The sequence below is a fragment of the Megalobrama amblycephala genome, linkage group LG15, assembly GCF_018812025.1.
Source record: "Megalobrama amblycephala isolate DHTTF-2021 linkage group LG15, ASM1881202v1, whole genome shotgun sequence".
NCBI classification, from domain to species: Eukaryota; Metazoa; Chordata; class Actinopteri; order Cypriniformes; family Xenocyprididae; genus Megalobrama; species Megalobrama amblycephala.
Genome location: NC_063058.1, coordinates 2,469,508 through 2,491,460, shown reverse-complemented (window position 1 = coordinate 2,491,460; position 21,953 = coordinate 2,469,508). Strand labels below are relative to the sequence as shown.

Here is a 21,953-nt window from a genome sequence, read left to right as displayed (position 1 = left end):
AAATTATATTATTAGTTAATGTAACTTCTAAATGCTACTTTTTAATACTTTTCAGGTTTAGCAAAAAAGCATCTTCTCTTACAAAACTATAAAATCACTTTTTTTTTTTTTTTTTTTTTTTTTTTGCAAAGAGGGCAAGAAATAATTACAGTGAGAGTGACGGGTACTTTATTGTCAGTATCGGGCTCACAGATCACGTGGGTAGGCACTTTTTACTGTTTGTGTGGATGACCATGTCTGTCACCACCGAAGACCATTTTTGACCCAGGAAAAACCCTGCATTGATTCATTTGAATTAAAATATTTAATACTTCCACAGCAAAAATTATGTATGTGATTAATTTAGATTAATTAATCACAGAGTATGTAATTAATTAGGTTAAATTTTTTAATCGATTGACCTAATTTTTATGTTAGTAAGTGATGTAAAAAGTTGCTCTGTGCATTATAAGCAAGCGTGTTATGGTGTGATGGTCCACTCTGTGCCAGGATCTGTCCCTGGTCAAATGAAAGCACACAGATCAACCGCAGATTGTTAAATCTGACACAGAGACACTGAGGCATCATAAACCCTAAATCCAGCATAGAGAGGTTCAGTGAATGAGGTGTTGAATGTGTGTATATGTGTGAGTGTGTGTGTGTCAGAGATGCTGTAGAAGGACAGAGTGCCAGACGACCAGTCCAGATACACTCCTACTCTGTTAGATGCTGGTGAAGAGGCAGAAAAGTTATTGCTCATATTATTGTGCCAGACAGTAAATCCATTTGCAGTGCAGTACAGACTCCAGGATTTGTCACTGTATCCAAACCAACAGTCATTCCCTCCTTTCCTGCTAATTCCTTTATACGTCACAGCTATACCAGCCCCCTTCCCACTCCATTCAGCCTCCCAGTAACAGCGTTCAGTCAGACTCTCTCCACACAGAACCTGTTCATAGTTTTCAAATCTCTCTGGATGATCGGGATATGACTCCGGGTCTTTGACGTGTGTCACTTTTCTCTTCTCCTCAGACAGAGAGAGTTTAACATGTGCTGTGTTTGGATCCAGTGAGAGATCGCAGGCATCTGAACACAAGAAACACAAGAAGAAGATTAGAAGTATATGTGAAGTTGATAGTTTTAGAGGTGTGCGTGTGTGTACTCAGCAAAAAAAAAAAAAAAAATGTCCTGCCAAATTTAACTGCTTTTTTCCCCCAACAGATTTCTTATGTGTAAATATTTGTATGAGAATAAAATATTTAACAACTGAATCATAAACTAAACAGGTTTATGCTCCCACAGGTGATCAGGGACCCTGGGCATCTTTCTTTTGTTGTTTTTCAGAATCTGTGGAGAGGCGTTTTTTTGCTGAGTTTTACATATATTGTACCTTTGTGTGTGTGTGTGTGTGTGTGTGTGTGTGTGTGTGTGTGTGTGTGTGTGTACAAGAGAAAGAGAGAAAATTCCTACATTTTCTCAGTCCTTGTTGAATTCTGGAATGTTCTCCATGATCCAAACTAGAAAGAGACCAATAAAATATTAGTCAGGACTTAAATAAGTATTTCTCAAAATGAGGCATTCAGAAATGGAAAACAGGAGCCAAATGCAGAATAATAGCATATGCTATGCAATGCTAATGAATAGCAGTCCAATTGCTTGTTTCTACCTAGCGGTATGGTACAGTACACTACGGTATGCAATTATTTCCGTTTTTGATTGTCAAAAGTTGTGAATGGTACCAAAATTCCGAGCCGTACCGTACCACTTTTTTGGGGCCCTTTCGTTGGGGTACCTAGCACAGTAGTCCAGTACCACAAGGGTGGAGCTAGACTCACTGCAGAATGTTAATTTCTTGACCTGTGCATGCTTCAAGGGGAATGTATGGGAAGCAAAACACACCAAAAATGGGACGAAACAGTATGGTATAGAACTCATGCCGCACTGACGTCATCGGTGTAGCTCAAGGAACTGAGCCACGCAATAAACTCAAACACATAGGGAAGTCAAGTTGTTAGTGTTGCATGCTGAAATGAATGAAGTTCCAGGCTTGCTTAATTTAATTGGTTTGTTTAATGTTGTTCACTGCTTACATTTATTCGCAGCACACAAAAACTCTATGTGCATTCACAACCATAACAAAAACTAACTAAGGGAGTCAGTCTCTATACTTGATGCTAATTTGTCTCACAACTGTCTTTGCATGACATCTATCTCCCACTTCATGCCATCTGCTGAAGTAGACACCGCTGGCCACATGATGTCTGAAAGATCGCTCCGTCATGTGACGGGCCACACATCAAATGGTGAAAGGAAACTTAGACATAGTTTATGCTCTATAAACAGGACCACATACAAGTTTTTACTGTATCATTATATTTTAGCAATCTATGTGTCACTGTCTGATTACTGGAACTTTGTGTATTAAATAAAACAATCTCATGAACTTTCTTTTAATGATCTACTTAATTTCTCTTAATTATGAACTTTCTGAACTGTTTTTACAATCTCACATAGCAACTATGAAATAAAAAAATAAAATAAAAACTGTGTAATAGAGGGTTTGCCTAATGTATCATACATCAGTGTTGTGGGTGGATGTATTTGTCTTAAAATATAATTTCTCAGTGGCAGGTGAGTTGCTTCTGGCCTGACATCATCTGCTTCATCTAATGATGTCACCTGCCCCCCTTCTGCAATTTCTTTTTCATATTCCAATTCACTTGCAAATGTTTCTGCATTTCTGTACTCTTCATCACAAATTTCCATTGGCAGTGCATAATTATGGAGGTACATAATGACACAAACAATGGAAAATATAACAATATTTCATGGATTTAACACTTTTGTGGACAAAAAGTGCTGTTAGATGTTTTTCAATGGACGCTAATCATGGACGTTTTACCCAAGTTCAACAGACTAGATTCATCTCGCAATTGCTATTTCATTACAAAGGTACGAAATCCTGATTTGATTTTGCATGTTGTCATTTGCACACCCGACACAATTCACAATATTACTGTTGCTGGAGCATCTATATCATAAAACAGACACCGTATATTGACAGTAAACTCTTAGAACTTTCAAATGATGTATAATTTGTTATCTTTATTAATATTACAGATAGATAGCTCCTTAGCCTGAGCTAACTTGATAACGTCGAGCTAGGCGGACATGGTTTCAGCAACCAGGCACTTCAGATCCACCCATGTCCCACCTCTTTGCCCATTTTCTTTTATCCAGGATCGTCCAGCTCCACCCACTTTGGGCTTCACCTGTGAGGTGGATGGATTTTCTCAGCAAAGCAGAAGTGCTCATTAACACAGATTTAGACAGATTTGTGAACAATATTTGAGAGAAATAGGCCTTTTGTGTACATAGAAAAAGTCTTAGATCTTTGAGTTCAGCTCATGAAAAATGGGGGCAAAAACAAAAGTGTTGAGTTTATAATTTTGTTCAGTGTATATATAACGTGTTTGCATTGTTGAGCAATGTAGTCAATTAGACATACATATTGATTTCTGAGACACAATTGCCAATCAGAGGTGTTTAGAATCCTCTCACCCCTCAAAGCACTGGAGTTTTTATGCAGTGCTAAAATTTGCGTATTATAACACACGAAGTGTAGACATTATGAAAGATTCATTGTTCATATATTCATTGTGTTATAACAGAGCTTTGTGAGATTGCGATGAACTGAGATGTCAGCTTTTCAGTCATTATGAAGGGAGTGCTCTTTGCACGCATTCACGCCATACCAAACCAGCAGCTTGCTTTTCTGTTAAAACTAACTGGTTTGTGAATGGTGATGCTTTAATTACAAATATTTTATTGAGAGTGTTTATGCTGGGATGTTCTTATATTTGTTATTAAAGCATCAAAGCATTGCGCCACTTGCGTCCGGTGTAGGCACAGTGTCAAGGATACACTCAAAATTTGGTAAATCTGCTTTTTCTTTTTATGCAAAATATAATCAGTATAGATTGCCCCTTTGAACACTTTTCAATTTATTTTACAAACTGTTTTGAAGGAGACCTGTAATTATTTTTGTTGATTTGACTTTATATGTCTATTTGTAGTATTGCTACCTTATGATCCTTTTGTGTGTGCTCATGTAGCACATAATGAAAGCATAATTTATATACATACCTGTTTGTGTGTGTGTGTGTGTGTGTGTGTGTGTGTGTACTGATTTGACCTACATTATGAGGACCCAAAGTTCTAATATTGTAGTGTGTATTCAGGTTTCAGACCATGCCCCCTACATTATGAGGACATGCGGATGTCATCATAATTAAAATTCAAAAATGCAGCAAGTTTTCTGTGATGGGTATGTTTAGGGGTTAGAAAATGTCATTAGCTCAGTATAAAAACCATTACACCAATGGGATGTCCACAAAGGATAGGAGTACCAGTGTGTGTGTGTGTGTGTGTGTGTGTGTGTGTGTGTGTGTGTGTGTGTGTGTGTGTTTGTGGGTGTACAGTACTTTTATTTTAGATTTTCATGTTAAATAATAAATAAATACTTGTTTTTGAAAACGTCTTCACAGAAAATGCCTAAAACGTTTACACACTACTGTATGTGTATTTATACAGACTTTTTATGTAATTTACTTCACTCAGTTTCACTTATTTAATCTCAACTGAGATTAGCAGTAATAATGATCTTGTGTAAAACCCTGATATCGCCCCACATACTTGAGTATCTGCAGTGAGCAGTTTGGATCGTTCAGTTTGTCCAAGAGCAGCTGCACTCCTGATTGTCCTGGGTGATTGTAGCTCAGATCCAGCTCTCTCAGATGTGAGTGGTTTGAACTCAGAGCTGAAGACACATAAGCACAGCCTTCCTCTGTCACCATACAGCCAGACAACCTACAGACACATAAAGCAGTCAGATACCCTTCTGAAAAATCCAGCATAAACCAGCATGGATTCCATTCTGGTCCAGGCTGGTTTATGCTGGTATAGTGCTGGGGCCCGTTCTTCATACATTGCTAACTCAGTTATCTGGATCTGATTGGTGATGATTTGACATTATCTTAGATTGTTCGGCTCTTCAACGCTCATCCTGGACTTGCTGTCATAGCAACATGTCCGTAAGCTTAAACCTGCTTGGGAGCAGGCTTATTTCATCTAAACATGATTAGAATGTATCTTTTTAAGCGGAGGTGATGCTCAAAGTTTGTCCCAGCCACTGCTACTTTCACAGAAGAGTACCCTAATGTAAACTAGGGACAATAAAATACATTTGCAAATAATATTATAATGCCGTGTAGTATATCATAATATAGACACAGCCAGTTTTACCCATTGAAAGATTCATTCGTGAGGGAATACCTAATAATTTTATTGGAGTCTTACACACATGATGTACAGTCTATGCCGTGCGTGCATTAATTTGAACCGCGACAGCTACAGTGGGTACGGAAAGTTTTCAGACCCCCTTAAATTTTTCACTCTTTGTTATACTGCAGCCATTTGCTAAAATCATTTAAGTTATTTTTTTTCCTCATTAATGTACACACAGCACCCCATATTGACAGAAAAACACAGAATTGTTGACATTTTTACAAATTTAATAAAAAAGAAAAACTGAAATATCACAAATATCACATGGTCCTAAGTATTCAGACCCTTTGCTGTGACACTCATATATTTAACTCAGGTACTGTCCATTTCTTCTGATCATTGAGATGGTTCTACACCTTCATTTGAGTCCAGCTGTGTTTGACTATACTGATTGGACTTGATTAGGAAAGCCACACACCTCTCTATGTAAGACCTTACAGCTCACAGTGCATGTCAGAGCAAATGAGAATCATGAGGTCAAAGGAACTGGCTGAAGAGCTCAGAGACAGAATTGTGGTAAGGCACAGATCTGGCCAAGGTTATAAAAAAAAATTCTGCTGCACTTAAGGTTCCTAAGAGCACAGTGGCCTCCATAATCCTTAAATGGAAGACGTTTGGGACGACCAGAACCCTTCCTGAAGCTGGCCATCCGGCCAAACTGAGCTATCAGGGGAGAAGAGCCTTGGTGAGAGAGGTAAAGAAGAACCCAAAGATCACTGTGGCTGAGCTCCAGAGATGCAGTCGGGAGATGGGAGAAAGTTGTAGAAAGTCAACCATCACTGCAGCCCTCCACCAGTCAGGGCTTTATGGCAGAATGGGCCGACAGAAGCCTCTCCTCAGTGCAAGACACATGAAAGCCTGCATGGAGTTTGCTAAAAAACACCTGAAGTTCTCCAAGATGGTGAGAAATAAGATTCTCTGGTCTGATGAGACCAAGATAAAACTTTTTGGCCTTAATTCTAAGTGGTATGTGTGGAGAAAACCAGGCAATGCTCATCACCTGGCCAATACAGTCCCAACAGTGAAGCATGGTGGTGGCAGCATCATGCTGTGGTTGATGTGTTTCAGCTGCAGGGACAGGACGACTGGTTGCAATCGAGGGAAAGATGAATGCGGCCAAGTACAGGGATATCCTGGATGAAAACCTTCTCCAGAGTGTTCAGGACCTCAGACTGGGCCAAAGGTTTACCTTCCAACAAGACAATGACCCTAAGCACACAGCTAAAATAACGAAGGAGTGGCTTCACAACAACTCCGTGACTATTTTTGAATGGCCCAGCCAGAGCCCTGACTTAAACCCAATTGAGCATCTCTGGAGAGACCTAAAAATGGCTGTCCACCAACGTTTACCATCCAACCTGATAGAACTGGTGAGGATCTGCAAGGAGGAATGGGAGAGGATCCCCAAATCCAGGTGTGAAAAACTTGTTGCATCTTTCCCAAAAAGACTCATGGCAAAAGGGTGCTTCTACTAAATACTGAGTAAAGGGTCTGAATACTTAGGACCATGTGATATTTCAGTTTTTCTTTTTTAATAAATCTGCAAAAATGTCAACAATTCTGTGTTTTTCTGTCAATATGGGGTGCTGTGTGTACATTAATGAGGAAAAAAATGAACTTGATTTTAGCAAATGGCTGCAATATAACAAATAGTGAAAAATTTAAGGGGGTCTGAATACTTTCCGTACCCACTGTATTATGGGAGTGGCTTGATGAAGCGCAGAAGATGCAGATAACCTGATTGTAATGAAGCGAGTGCCACTACCCGCTTTGGGGGAGGGGAAAAGTAACGGGAGTCCGTGAAAAAAAAGAAAAATGAAAAAAAATGATGGCTTACTCGCACAGTACTTCCGTGCAGGGTGTACTTTATTTACAGTGCCAGAAATAAAGTAGTCCACAGTGAAGTATATGTACAGGTGCACACAAAAACCCAAAAGTACCAAAACAATAAAACAAAAAAATAAAGACGAAAACTGTATCCACAATATACAATGGTTTTGGGTTTTGCTTGAGGTTCCACAACAACACTCTCGCCGACTTGGTTAACAAGCACTGAATGTGAGTCTAGCCTCTCTTTTTATATGCCAGACTCCGCCCCTTTTTGGCATAATCCAATAAGAGGTAAGTATTGTACATTTTATATTTTAACCCTTCACAACACTCATTGAATCAACTTTAAACAATAATTCTCCCAGGTAATTCAAATATATATCTTCATCATCGTCAATAACACAGAAACACGTAAACTTTCAACACATATTTTACACATAAACTCCCCCACCACACACAAGACAATGGTTTAGCCGGCTTCCGGTTGTGCCGCGCCGGCGCGACCATCCGTTACGTCATAAGCAGGCGCCCTCCGTGCGCTCTGTTTGGCCGACTAAATCCAGACAAACAGACAATCGAACGAAGACGAGACACAAGACACGGACAATGTGTGTGTGTGTAATGATCGGGCATGTAACTGTGCTAAAGGGAAATGTGATGTGGAGGAATGTCCATGAGCCATCGGCCCGGCGTGTGCACCCGCTTTGCCGACGGCAGAAACAGCAGGTAAGGAGCGGGAAATGGAGAGTGAATGGGGTATGTATTTAGGTGTGTAAGTGTGTGTGTGTGTGCGCGTGCCCAGCAGGAAATATCTACTTTATCACACTGATCCTGACCCTTAAGAAACTTTAATTAATGCTGTCAAATCTGCTTCAAAGGTAAATTAGTAGCTAATTACAACATTGAAATAAAAAGTGCCTGTAAAAAATACTAGAAATCATGAATATAGCCTAAATCATTGGGTAATCATGTAAAGAAAAAAAAAAAATCACATTTCATTTCTCTGTTATATAATTTATGTCGTTCTGTCATTTTATTCGCATGGCTGTTTCCATATAAATGTCTAGAACAAGGGTACTCAACAGGCGGCCCACGGGGTGCATCTGGCCCGTCAGCATTCAATTTGTGGCCCGCGTCATGCTAAATATGAATGTATTGTTATTATAATTTGCATTCAAACTGACCGTTAATATTACTTCAGTTCTTCCGCGTACACTGCGCATAATGCATTTTGCATGTGCGCTTTGAATAGTTTGTACACTAATTTAATTGTCCACAAGGTGTCAACACTGAAACGGGCCATTGTTTCACATTCTGAAAAGAAACTGAGAAAGCAGAACTACAACAAACACAATAGCCACCCGTGTTGACGAGTGCTCATGTGAAGGAATTAAAGATACCAGCAACTCTATTTTTAATGAGTACAAAGACATTTTATCTTATGTTTTGGAGCGAAAAAGCACAGAGACTGGACAAGAATTAATCTTTCTAGTGCGCATGTGTTGAGCACCTGTGTTTGTGCGCACGCTATCAAATGCTTGAGACTGTGTGTGTTCGTATAAATAATAATAAAAAAAAAAAAAAAAAAAAACTTTATTTCTGCATCATTTAATGCGGTTGACACTCCTGAATCTTTGCAGTGTGTAAGTGCCCGATGGTCTTCTTATAAGCATGAAAAACTAATGTTATGTAAAACGTAACGTCAATGTAAAGCAAGCGCTCCTATTCTCATTCGCGAGACTGTTCTGAACAAAAAAGATTGTAAATAGGCAGTATAAAAAGTATTAAAAAGGTGCAATGGAGTATAAAAAGTATCAAAAAATTTAGCAACAGCCAGACCTGAAATTACTTGTGATAACAATGCATATTTTCACTAGGAAAAAGGACTTATTTTCATCAATTCTTAAGTTTATTTGCTCAGTAATGTTTTTTCTTATGCATTTGGGCCTTTTTTTCATATTCAGAGTATGAATGCATTTTTGTTGCATTTTGTTGCATTAACCCTCTGGGGTCTGAGGATTTTCGGGGCCTGGAGAAGTTTTGACATGTCCTGATATTTGTGCTTTTTTCAGTTGTTCATAAACATATTAATGGAAAAAGTGTCATTATACTGTATTCAGCACAAACTAGGCTACAATAATATGTGAGAAACATGTATGTACATGTTTGTATTTTTGAAGGAATAACGTTTATGCGTGGTTATTGAAAAAACAAAAAACTTAAGTCACTGAAATAATGACAAAAAAAATAATATTATATATGTGTTCACAAGACTTCTGGGTATTAGAGATTGTAGACTAGAGTTTTTGCTTCAGAATGATGTAAAAATTATGCTGCCTGCTTGTTCATATAAAACAATAGAGAGATTTAAATTTTCTAAAACATCTTTGGTCAAGAAAAACAGTATGCGTGGAGGCGTGAATCATCATGAATAATGGGTGATTCTCACCTGAGAAGACAAAATAATCACATAATAATGACCTGAAATGACTTGCATAATAATGAGCTCTTTCAGTCAGTTAGGCTGTGAAAAAACCCTCTGTGATCATGTCTCAAGCTTATCATATGGTGTATATCAAATATACAGAAAAAACAGCAATACTGTGAAATATTATTACAATTTAAAATAATGGTATTCTATTATATTCTTTATAATATAATGTATTTCTGTGATGCAAAGTGTCTGAACAATTATGTTACCTCTATGGCATTTCATATAGGCTTTTAGCTTAAAAGCATGAACATTTGGAGAAATATTGATGTATTCTCATATGTTTGTCAATTTTCTATACAGAGGAGTAATATTTATTCAATATTTATTGTCATCACTATGAGCACTGGATAATGTGCTTTCAATTCATACTTGTAGCCGGAGGGCGCTCTGTACATTTTTAGTCCACAAATTTATCTAAAGAAGAACAGGTCATGTGACTCTCCAGGAACTGAACTAACAGAGGCCAGAGATCGCTAACTATGGCTATTCAAAACACTTTTCAAGACAATAAATATACGATTGAGACGATGTATGCATGTGTTGACTGAATTTGCGTCTGAATAGCGCTGGCTCCGTGGGCGCATTAGCGGATAATGAGCTGAATCACGGACTTCTGACATGGCTCTCTTTTCATACAGATTACATAAACAGAGAATATTTGTTTTCGATTTGACTTACGCAATTTAAACCTGATATTTCAACGTTTTTTTTAGACATAAGTCTCATTTTTGTGTCATTAGTATTCACTAAGTTACAGTTAATTTTCTGAGAACTATCAGATTGGACTTCGTTCAGAGGGAGACGAGAGATCACGCTTCAGGTTAGTTTTCTTTATTTTACAAAAAGCACAATATTTTGTTTTTACTCTGAGTGTACACAAATAAAAGAAGATCAACAGATTAAAATGGTGTATAACTCTTAATTGTATGTGCAACATTGACAGAGTATTTTGAGTCTCTCTCACACTGGTAAGAAAAAAAAACACGGTGTATCGCCGGCGATACCTCAGACCTCAGAGTGTTAAGAATACAGCAAGACAAACTAATCCTTTTTTAATGACATTTTTTTCATCTTCAGTGACACTATAAGTAGGACAACCAAGGACAAATAAGTACTTGTAAATACTACAAATATTGTCTTAACTCAGCCCAAATAAAAGTTTTGTGAGCCAATATGTAATGTGTGGCCCTTTGCATTTTATGTGGTTTAAATGTGGCCCTCTTGGCCTCCGAACTTGCATACCCCTGGTCTAGAAATTTGTCAAGTTTTTCGTAATTTTCATGTCATTACATTGCCATCTTGACTCCAGCCAATCGCTGCATCGTGGTTTCGAGTATCGTTACATCTGCCCTTTTCAGGGAACATGAGAACGCACAGTAATCTCAGACAACTTAATCCAGATATTTTAATCCAATCCGCAAATTAATTTAAAGAACCAAATTAGCTAGAGTTCAGTTATCACGATTAGAAGATCTAGCATCTGTCAAATCATCTCAGATGTATTAAGCAAGGTACGAAGAACGGACCCCGGTCTAGCTGGTGGGCCAGCATATTTGTGCTCTTCTCAGGCAAAACGGAACTGGTAAAGCTGGTTCCCTTTTGAAGGGAACTCGCACTGCATCCTGAGACACTTGGGGGGAACGCCTCTGCATGACTGGTATCTGAATTAACTGTAAAAACTTGGAAATTATACTGGCCGACGACAGCCTATGATGTCATACTAGTGCGATCAGAAAGTAAAGGGGCGTCTAGAGAACATGTCATCCTCTTATTCGTCTTCAGGGACTGTTTATTTTTGAAGCACACTTTTCAAATCTATGTTAAAATTGTCTGTTTAAACAAAGTTTCAAGCTGTGTGCATGATCCGTGTCATATTTGACACTCGATAACACACGACTTGTGCGTTCTTTGTTAGAGATATGTATGCACAGTTCCCGAGGGAGCTGCTGCCGTGCACTGTGAGCATTTCCCACTGAGGAAGCTCCACTCTCATTTTGTCTCTCTTCTTGAGGGATTAGGGACAGGCTCGTGCTGAGGTGGAGAGGAGACTGAGATCATAGGACTCACAGAGGGAGCTGGCTGAAGAGTTTGAGACACATTAATCTTTAGTACGCTTCAGCGGCTGACAAGAGTGTTTGGCTGAGTGAGAATGCGTTCTCTCTTGCATCTTCAGGATCAGCAGACAGTGCTTTGCTGGATATCATGCAGAAAGAGCAAGAGATGGCTGTTGAGGGCAAAAAAAGGCAAGACATCCAAGCTTCCTCTCATTTAGAGAGTCATTATTCTGAAGCCACCTCTTCACAGAGCTCTAGGTGGACAGTTCCCCTGTAGTGAGTGAGCCAGCCTCCTCTTGCTTAGAGAGTTGTTAGGCCAAAACCTCCACTCCACTGAACTCCAGGAAGGTAATGAATGAGCATTGTTAGGCATCCTCTCATTTAGAGAGTGAAAAGCACTATGCTGGAGCCTCCGCTCTCTAGAGCTTTGGTTATTAGCATTATCTAGCTTGTGGCCTTTTAGAGCAGGCTCTCCTGTGAAATCACCTTGATTGTATTCATCAAGTTGTGGAGTTCAGCGTCGTAGGCCTCTTCTGTGGAACTTCATCCCGTTGAGGCCTCCACTCCACTCCTCCAGAGATTAGCTCAGACAGCAACCTGTCTTGGAGCGAGAGTCATTATTTGTTCAGGCTTCCACCCTTGACCTTTGTCTCAGGTCAAGCTGATATTAACTCCCCTTATTCAGGGTCCTCTAAGGGTGCTTCGCTTCCAGAGCTGTGCTCTTCCTGTGTTCAACACCAATGATACTCAGGTAGAACCGACTAAGTACTCCCTCCTATTCAGGATGGTGTTGAGTACACTCCCTTACAGTTCAAGCATTAGCCCCGAGCCCATGCCTGTGGTATTCTCGAGTAGTAGGTCCTCCTCTACAGTCTTGTTGCATGAGTTCTGTACTCCCCTTGTTAAAAGGGTAGAAAGTGATATGCTGAGTACATCGCTTGTGTGGCAATGTGAATGGGTATTCCAAGCCTACACACCCCTGGTGGCTATCTCTGTTAGACTAGTTTCCAAGTAGCTGGCCCTCCTCGGGCAGCCTTGATGGTGATCCTCTGGATTAAGCTACATTCCTAGCCCTTCTAGCTTGTTTGAGTGTCCTGCCTCCCCACAGTACACAGATTGAGTTCACGTTGCAGGCTCCACGGTAGTAACCCTGATTCTAGTCCCAGAGCAAGAGATTCTTGTGAACCCCCTCGGTAGATCAGCTGGTTGCCTCTCATGAGGCAAGTATGGTAAGAGACTCTTTTAAGGACACAGACAGGTTGTTGGTTACAAGTCAGACCGGGTTAGCCTACCTGGTGGCTCTGAGGGTTGACACAATATCCTTTCAGCCCTGGCATATTCCCTTAAAGGAACCCCTTCCCAGTGAAGATGCTGGTTCCAAGCCCTTAAGCGGCCTTTGACAAGTCCTTCCGTTACTTTATGAAGGCACTTTTTCATTTAGGCATGTAGCTTGAGCAGTGGCCATAGGAAATACTGTCACTAACAGCCTAGTGTGTGACCAGAAAAAGGGGAAGTGGTTTTGGTGTTTAATTTGGAACTACCATTATTGCGCTTAATCAAAGCCATTTTTCAGCATGCACTCCCCTCTCCCTTTCATTCCCCAGGTGTCTTATGATGCAGTGCGAATTCCCTTCGAAAGGGAACATCTTGGGTTACAACTGACAGGATTTTTGATATTTTAAATATTGTTGCCATGGCAACACGTCAAACTTTAATAATATTCTTGAGTGTTTTTGAGGCTCTTAACATGCTTCAAATTGTATGAAACTCGACACACACATCCATATTTTCAACCAGTAGACATGGACAAAGCCATAGAAATGGGCATGGTGGAGGAGCTCAGTAGCGACACCTTTTGACAAAAGTGTGTGGGGGGGGGGGGTTAGTTTTCCACCAAAAATCGGTACACATATTGTTCTCATCAAGCTGGACAATTTTCTAATTTACATCCATTAGCTCCGACCAACAGGAAGTCAGCTATTTTGGTTTGAATGTTAATTTTTTGAAAAAAACAGGCTATGAATTTTATACTACTACTCCTACAGGGTTTACACAATTTACACCAAACTTTTTTAACTTGGTGCTAATACATTGAAGTTGTTTAATTGCAAACGGATTTTGGATATCTCGAATGGTTTTGCCGTGGCAAGGCAACAAATTTATGGCAAGAAAAGAAAAACAAAGTGTTATAACTTCTGCATACATGAATTGATTTTGATAAATCTTCGGCTGTGTGTTCGTTGTACAAGGCTGATCACATAGATGTGACTATTGTGATTCAAAGTTATAGCGCCACCAACTGGCAGCAGGAAATGTGTTACTTTCAGCATGCTTTGAGATCACCCTCTTATTTTTACCTGATTTGCTTCAAATTTCATAAGAAAAATGTTACAACATGGCACATGTAGTCCTTTGAAAACGGGCAGGGAGGAGGGGCTCTATAGCGCCACCTTGTAGTGCAGTAAATGTGGAGTGAATTTGATACAGTCCTTTAATGTTTAATGGTTTTAAATGCCTATTGCCCGCTGTGCACAGTTGCCCTAAAGCCACCGGGGTGGCGGTGCCACCAGGCTTGGGCCCGCCATCGCTGCTCACAGCTATATTTATTATTATTATTTTTATTTTTTTCCCATCTTCCGGCTTTTTGGGGGCCTTAACATGCTCAAAAACTCTTGAAAATTGGCACACACATTGGAATCCGCAGCCATTAGGGCCGGGCAGAAGCTGGTACCCGGGCGTGGCAGGGGGGCTTGACAGCGCCCCCTTGAAAAAAGTCAGAAAACTTGGTCCATATATTAAACACACTTGCACGTATTAGTATGAAACTCCGTACACATATAGACCTCATCAGGCCGAACAACTTTCATGCTCTAAGTTAAACGCCACCTCAACAGGAAGTCGGCTATTACGGGTTGTTTGAAAAACGCATGCTCTGACAGGATTTTTGATATATTTTAAATATTGTTGCCATGGGAACAAGTTGTTTAATTGCAAAGAGATGTTGGATACCTTAAATGGTTTGGCCGTGGAGAGGCAACGGATTTATAGCAAGAAAAGGGAAACAAAGTGTTATAACTTCTGCATACATTAATTGATTTTGATGAAACTTCGGCTGTGTGTTCGTTGTACAAGGCTGATCACATGGATGTGATTATTGTGAGTCAAAGTTATAGCACCACCAACTGGGAGCAGCAAATGTGTTACTTTCAGCATGCTTTGAGATCACCCTCTTATTTTTACCCGATTTGCTTCAAACTTCATTTGAATAATGTCAAAACATGGCAGATGTAGACCTTTGAAAAGAATTGTGATATCTTAAACTTATTCGTTTTATATAAGTTATATAAAATATTCGTTTTGTATGCTTTTGAGACTCTTAGCATGCTTCAAATTTTTTGAAACTCCACACATACATCAGGATTGTTAGCCAGTAGACATGGGCAAAAACCTTAGAAACGGGCAGGGAGGAGGGGCTCAATAGCGCCATCTTATAGTGCAGTAAATATAGAGTGAATTTGACAGTCCTTCGATGTTTAACCGTTTTAACTGCCTATTGCCCACTGTGCACAGATGCCCTGAAGCCACCGGGGTGGCGGTGCCCACCGGGCTTGGGCCCGCCATCGCTGCTCGCAGCTATATTTTCTTTTGGTCCCTTTGTTGACATTAGAACTGAAAATTTAAATTGTTTTAGTTATGATTACATTACATTAACAACTACATTTTTTTTTTTTTTTTTTTTGGTGATGTTCCTCTATATGTGAGCTGTATCTGGATCAAATTTTGTGGTTTTTAATTTTTATTTTTTGTTTTCTGAGTGACATGCACACAAAAAAAAAATGCCTCATAACTTCAAATCTCTTGCAAGGAAAGTCAAAAGGTTGATATCGTTTGGAAGATTTTTTTACATTTTTAAATAAATTGGACATTTTCATGCTGAGAAACTGCTGATAAAGACAAAAAATAAAAGTTTGCTCAAGGGAAATTTTACATATATTTCATATTTGACATGCAATAACTCAGAGGAAGTAAAGTAGGAGGACAATTCATTTTTAGTGATGTTCCTCTATATGAAACCTGTATCTGGATCAAATTTCGTGGTGATCCCATTAAGAAATCAAAAGTTACAGCATTTGGAACCAAGGTAGCCTTTTTGTCTGATGGGCATTTTTAAAATCGTACTTTCACATGAAGTAACTCATGATCGACTTATTGGATTATGTTGATCTTGGACTCATTTCAATCAGGAGAATCCACTGTAAGAAATGCTATGCCATTCCTACAATCTATGCATGTTTCATGAAGTTACAAGCAGAGATGCCAAGTGATAGCTACATTTTAGTTTTAGTTATCATTTGTGCGCCTATGGGGTTTTATGTGTCGTAATTGCATGAGCAATAACTTGTGATCGGCTTATTGGATTATGCTGATGTTGGACTCATTTTAATCATGAGATTCTAATGTAAATAATCATTTTCCACAATCGGAGCATGTTTCTTGATGTTACGAGCCGAAGCGTGATAATTGCTGCATCGGTTTATTATTTACATATGGGTCTTGCGGGGCTTCACGTACAAAAACTCACTCAAGTTTAGTCAAACCCAAAACAATTATACTTCTTGCATTCTACTCTTTGAGGCCTTTCAAATGACATATAACACATGATTATCTGAGCTGTATGCTTTTGACACATTGGAGAATACAGTACAAAAAACAGTTTTTTTTTTTTTTTTTTTTACTGTTTTTCAGAAAATAAGTCATGCATCGGATGTTGTGTGTGCGCTCAATGCAGTTGGACATAGTGGTGTATTAGAGGTAAAAAATTATATAAATACTATTCGGTTTCTCGCACAAACCGATCGTTTTGTGTCTTAAGACATCAATGTGTCGTCACAGACAGGGTGTAATTACCTTAGTACCACACTTTCAAGATGGCTGCCGTGAGTTTTCTCTGAGAACCTGGACTTTTGGAATCTAACAAAAATCTACTGAATCCTTTTGGGTATTCTCAAATTTAGTTGTTATTTGACTCAAGTTGCTATTTATACTTAATTGAGTTGCAGTATTGGGACAATATTTCCATTATACGTCGAGCTTGTGCTGTAGCCCAAGTTGAGGGGCTTTTGGGCCTACTAAGACCTTGAAAAACAGATCTGTCAGCATCAACATTTGCAACTTTCATCAACTTCGGGTACATCCTGGTAAGATATATTATGCCTCCTAAAAATGCTAAAACATCTCCTTGTGAGGAGGATGCGGTTGTTACAATGAGTGTACTCTCCCAGTTGATGGAGCAGCAGAGAGGGATCTACAAAGATATGTTATTGCAGCAGCAAGATAATTTTAAATGCTTCATTCAGCTGATTACTGACGGAACTAATAAAAGATTGGATGGTGTTATTAGAGATGTACAGGAATTGAAGACCAGCTTGGAATTTACCCAAACAAAGTTTGAAGAGGAAAGGATGGGATGCACTGAGATAGAGGCAAAGATAAGGACATTTGAGACCAACATCACTACTTCCATGCGGGAATTGGATGAAATGTTCAACAAGCTGGACTATATTGAAAACCAGAATAGGAGAACAAATATTTTAATTGATGGCATTGTGGATGAGAAAGGAGAGAATTGGTGTGAATCAGAGAAAAAGGTGCGTGAAATGTTTACAAAAAACTTGGTCTTAGATGGATTAAACATGGATATTGAGCATGCCCAGAGACTTGGTCAGTTTCAGGACAGCGGAAGGCCAAGGAAAATTGTTGTCAAGCTTCTTCGCATTAAAGACAAAGAGCGGATTCTTTTTTCTGCTAAGAAACTAAAGGGCACCAGGATCTACATTAATGAAGATTTTTCTGAAGCTGTACAACTGAGGAGGAAAGAGTTGTGGCCGAAGGTGAAAGCTGCCAGAGAAAGAGGTGATAAAGCGAGTTTGAAGTATGATAAACTGATTATCACCCCAAGGGCTGGACAAAGTCAGTTATTGCCCTAATGAGTTTTAAAGTATAATTTTATATATGTTTGTTTATATGTATGTGTGGCTGTGTGTAGGACTTATACGTATGTAGCTTACTTGATGATGATAAAATAACTCTGTGTATAAGATATTTAACCAGATTATAATTAATTTTAATTATGATGACCAGTATAAACAAACTACCTAAAGGTTTAATACTTGCACATATTAACATATGTAGTAGGGCTGCACGATTAATCGCATGCTATTCTCACGCGCATTTCGTCAGTAAAGCCGGTTCCCTGATTACCGCTAAATCGCCATCACCTGCTTTCAAATGAAGCGGCATTTAATAGACAGAGCCGTAGGTCACTGAAAAGCCACGCAATATCGCGTTCATATCGCAGATGAATCGCCTGCGATAATGAACGCGATATTGCGTGGCTTGTCCGTGAACTACGGCTCCGTCTATTAAAAGGCGCTGCGTTTAAAAACAGGTGATGGCGATTTAGCGGTAATCAGGGAACCGGCTTTACTGACGAAATGCGCGTGAGAATAGCATGCGATTAATCGTGCAGCCCTAATATGTAGTATAAGAAACAAAATTCAAGATTTGTCTTTATTTTTGCAATCAAACAAAATAGATATACTTATGATTTCTGAAACTCATCTGGATCATTTCATAGATGACTCAGATGTTGATATAGGGGGGTTCTCAATTTATAGAAATGATCGAAATAGGTTTGGAGGTGGTGTTGCCATTTATATACGTGATCATTTCTCTGTTAAATTGAGACATGATTTAATGGTTGATGTTGTTGAAGTGTTATGGTTACAGGTACAACTTTCAAATTTAAAACCGATTATTCTTGGTTGTTGTTATAGGCCACCTAGTGCCAGGATAGAGTATGTAAATGGTTTATGTAATATGTTAGACAGGGTGACTGAGGAAAATAGAGAACTATACTGGATGGGTGATTTAAATATTGATTGGCTGTCTGATGCTTGTCCTTTGAGGAATAAGCTTAAAACTATGACAGACACTTGTGGTTTATCTCAATTAATGGATCAACCAACAAGAATTTCTAGTAACAATACAGGATTTTTAACATCAAAATGTATTGATCATATTTACACTAATAATCCTGATATGTGCTCTACTCCTGTTTCTGTAACAATTGGTTTTAGCGATCACAACTGTATTGCTGTCTCTAGGAGAACTAAGCTACCTAGAGCCTGTCCTAAAATCATTATGAAAAGATCTTATAGGGGATTTAATGAGGAGAGTTTTCTAAATGAATTGGATAATATTAAATGGAATTTGATAAGTGACATTAATGATGCGGATGCATCACTCAATTTATTTATGGATTGTTTTATGAGAGTAGTCAATAATCATGCCCCATTAAAGAAATTTACAGTTAAAGCCAAAGGTGCTCCTTGGGTGGATAACGAGTTAAGGAGCTTAATGGCTCAAAGGGATGAGGCTAAAAAGGTTGTGGTTCTTTCAGATTCTCTTGAGGACAGAAAAATTTATTTTATTTTAAGGAATCAGGTGACCAAGGTGAACAAGTGAAAGTGAAAAAGAGTGAAAAAGAAAAAAATATTTTCAGAAGAGAATTGAAGACTGTGGTACAGATAGTAAGAGAATGTGGAATGTATTCAATGAAATTATGGGGAAAAAATCTATGGGTACTTCTTTTGTTGAATTGAATGGAGTTTATTTGACTAAGCCAATACAGATTGCGAATTATTTTAATGTTCTTTGTTACTAAAGTTTCTAACATTAGAGAGACAATGAAACATACTGTTGATTTTAACTCGAATGAGCTAATTGAAAGGTGTATTATGAAAGATAAACTGTGTACATTTGAATTTCAGCGGGTTAATGTTGTGCAGGTGGAAACGCTGCTGAGATCTTTGACGGTGGGCGGGTCGGCTGGTTTGGACAACTTAGATAGTAGGCTGTTGAAGTTATCAGCTAGACATATTTCTAAACCAATCTGTCACATTTTTAACAGATGTTTGATAGGTGGTGAGTGTCCAAAACTTTGGAAAGAGAGTAAGATAATTCCTTTACCCAAAGACACAAAAGCAACTTTATGTGGTCTAAATAGCAGGCCTATTAGCATTTTGCCTGTTCTAAGTAAATTGTTGGAAAAGACTGTATTTGAGCAAGTGCAAGATTACTTTTCTAACAATGAATTGACTACGATGTTTCAACATGCATATAGGAAGGGTCATTCAGCCTGCACTGCTATGACACAAATGTTGGATAGCTGGCAAGCATCGATTGATAAATCAAGGCTAGTGGTACACTATTATTAGACTTCAGTGCTGCCTTTGATGTGATTGACCATGAAATTTTGATTTCCAAACTTATTAGTTATGGCTTTGCTTCCTCGGCAATTAAGTGGTTTAAGAGCTATTTGTCGGAGAGGTCGCAAAGAGTTTATTTTAATGGTGCATTATCTGGTAGCAAGTCCCTGGAGTGTGGTGTTCCTCAAGGTAGTTGCCTTGGACCTTTATTATTTTCAGTTTTCATAAATGATATGCCATATATACTCAGTAAAGCTAAGTTGACTATGTTTGCTGATGATTCTACTCTTTATTATGCAGCCTCTACATGTTTAGAGCTTAATCATGTTCTGTCTTGTGAGATTAGCAAATTGTATAATTGGATCAAAACAAATAAACTTGTTCTAAATATTTCAAAAACTGTGAGTATAATATTTGGTTCTAAGTATAGATTATCTGATAATCCTAAAATTAATTTACAAGTAAATAGTCAAAATGTACAGCAAGTCAAAAAGGTAAAGCTTCTTGGTCTTTGGCTTGATTCTACATTATCATGGTCTGATCACATTAATAAAGTTGTGGCTAAAATGGGTAGAGCTGTGGCAGTAACGCGTAAATGTGCACATTTTTTAAATTCACAGTTGTTTAGTCGGGTTGTTTGTACATTGGTTTTGTGTCATTTGGATTATTGTTCTGTTGTATGGTCTGCTGCATCTAGTAGTCATTTAAAAAAATTACAAGTGGCTCAAAACAAGGCTGCAAGGCTTGTTCTAAGGTGTTCTTTGAGAACTAGTGTAGTAGAGATGCATGAACGTCTTGCTTGGCTGATGATTAAGCATAGACTATCTGTCAATATGTTAGTATACTTTCATAGAATCATTAACACTCGGACTCCTAAATTTCTTTATGACAAAATAATATATTATTCTGATATGCATTTACATTATACAAGAGGGGTGAATAGTGGACAGATTTTTTTTACCCTTACCTAAATCTGACTCTATGAAGAGAACTGTGATGTACAGGTCAATTGTGTTGTGGAATAATCTTCCAGTTGAGGTTCGTGAAATCAGGGGAAAAACTGGTTTTAAAAAAAGACTAAGATTGTATTTGTTTTCAACATCTTAATATTGTTTGGATTGGCTGAGTAAGGTTGGATTGTGTGCTATGTTGTGTGTTTTTTTTATTTATTTTTTTATATGATATATTTGTAGTAATTGTGATTGTAATTATTGGATGTTGTATGTATTGTTTGGACCCCAGGAAGACTAGCTGTTGTTTCGGCATCAGCTAATGGGGATCCTTTTCAAATAAACAAATAAACAAATAAATGTGTCGTCACAAGCTTCAGGGTTTAATTTGGATTTGTCTGTGCATGTTTTTTTTTTTTTTTACTCTCATAGATTGTTACCATTTACATGCATTATACGACTGACCAACTGCAACGGTTGGAGTTAAAAATCATCATTTGTGTTCTATTGAAGAAACAAAGTCACCTACATATTGGATGCCCTGGGGGTAAGCAGATAAACATCAAATTTTCATTTTTTGGTAAACTATCACTTTAACATTAAACATTCAAATCTTGAATTACAAAGATCCAGGATATCGAAGATCAAATGTTGCACACCTCAGGATCACCAGCTGACAATTTGGACTCTTTAGTCCATCTGAGAGCAGCTTTACTCCTGAATCCTGCAGGTCATTGTTACTCAGGTCCAGCTCTCTCAGGACACAGTTTGAGGATTGTAGAGCTGATGACATTATTTCACAGGACTGATGAGTGAGATTACATTCAGCAAGACTGAAACAGAGCAGAACACAACAGATTTTCATGGCATCATCAACAGGCTAATAAATCAATTATGGTCTTTTTTTAAACCAAAACAACTGCTGCTGTAAAATATCAATAATTGAACTTAGTACATATACAAGCATATAAGATGGATTCATGAACAGTCTTCCATATTGAAAATGTATTTATTAAACAATGAGTAAAAT

At 38.4% G+C, this 21,953-nt stretch overlaps 1 pseudogene; it reads right to left on the bottom strand.

Annotated features, from left to right (window-relative positions):
• Positions 1–413: 413 nt before the first annotated feature.
• LOC125247864 overlaps positions 414–21,953 on the bottom strand; it is a 34,035-nt pseudogene continuing 12,495 nt past the window's right edge.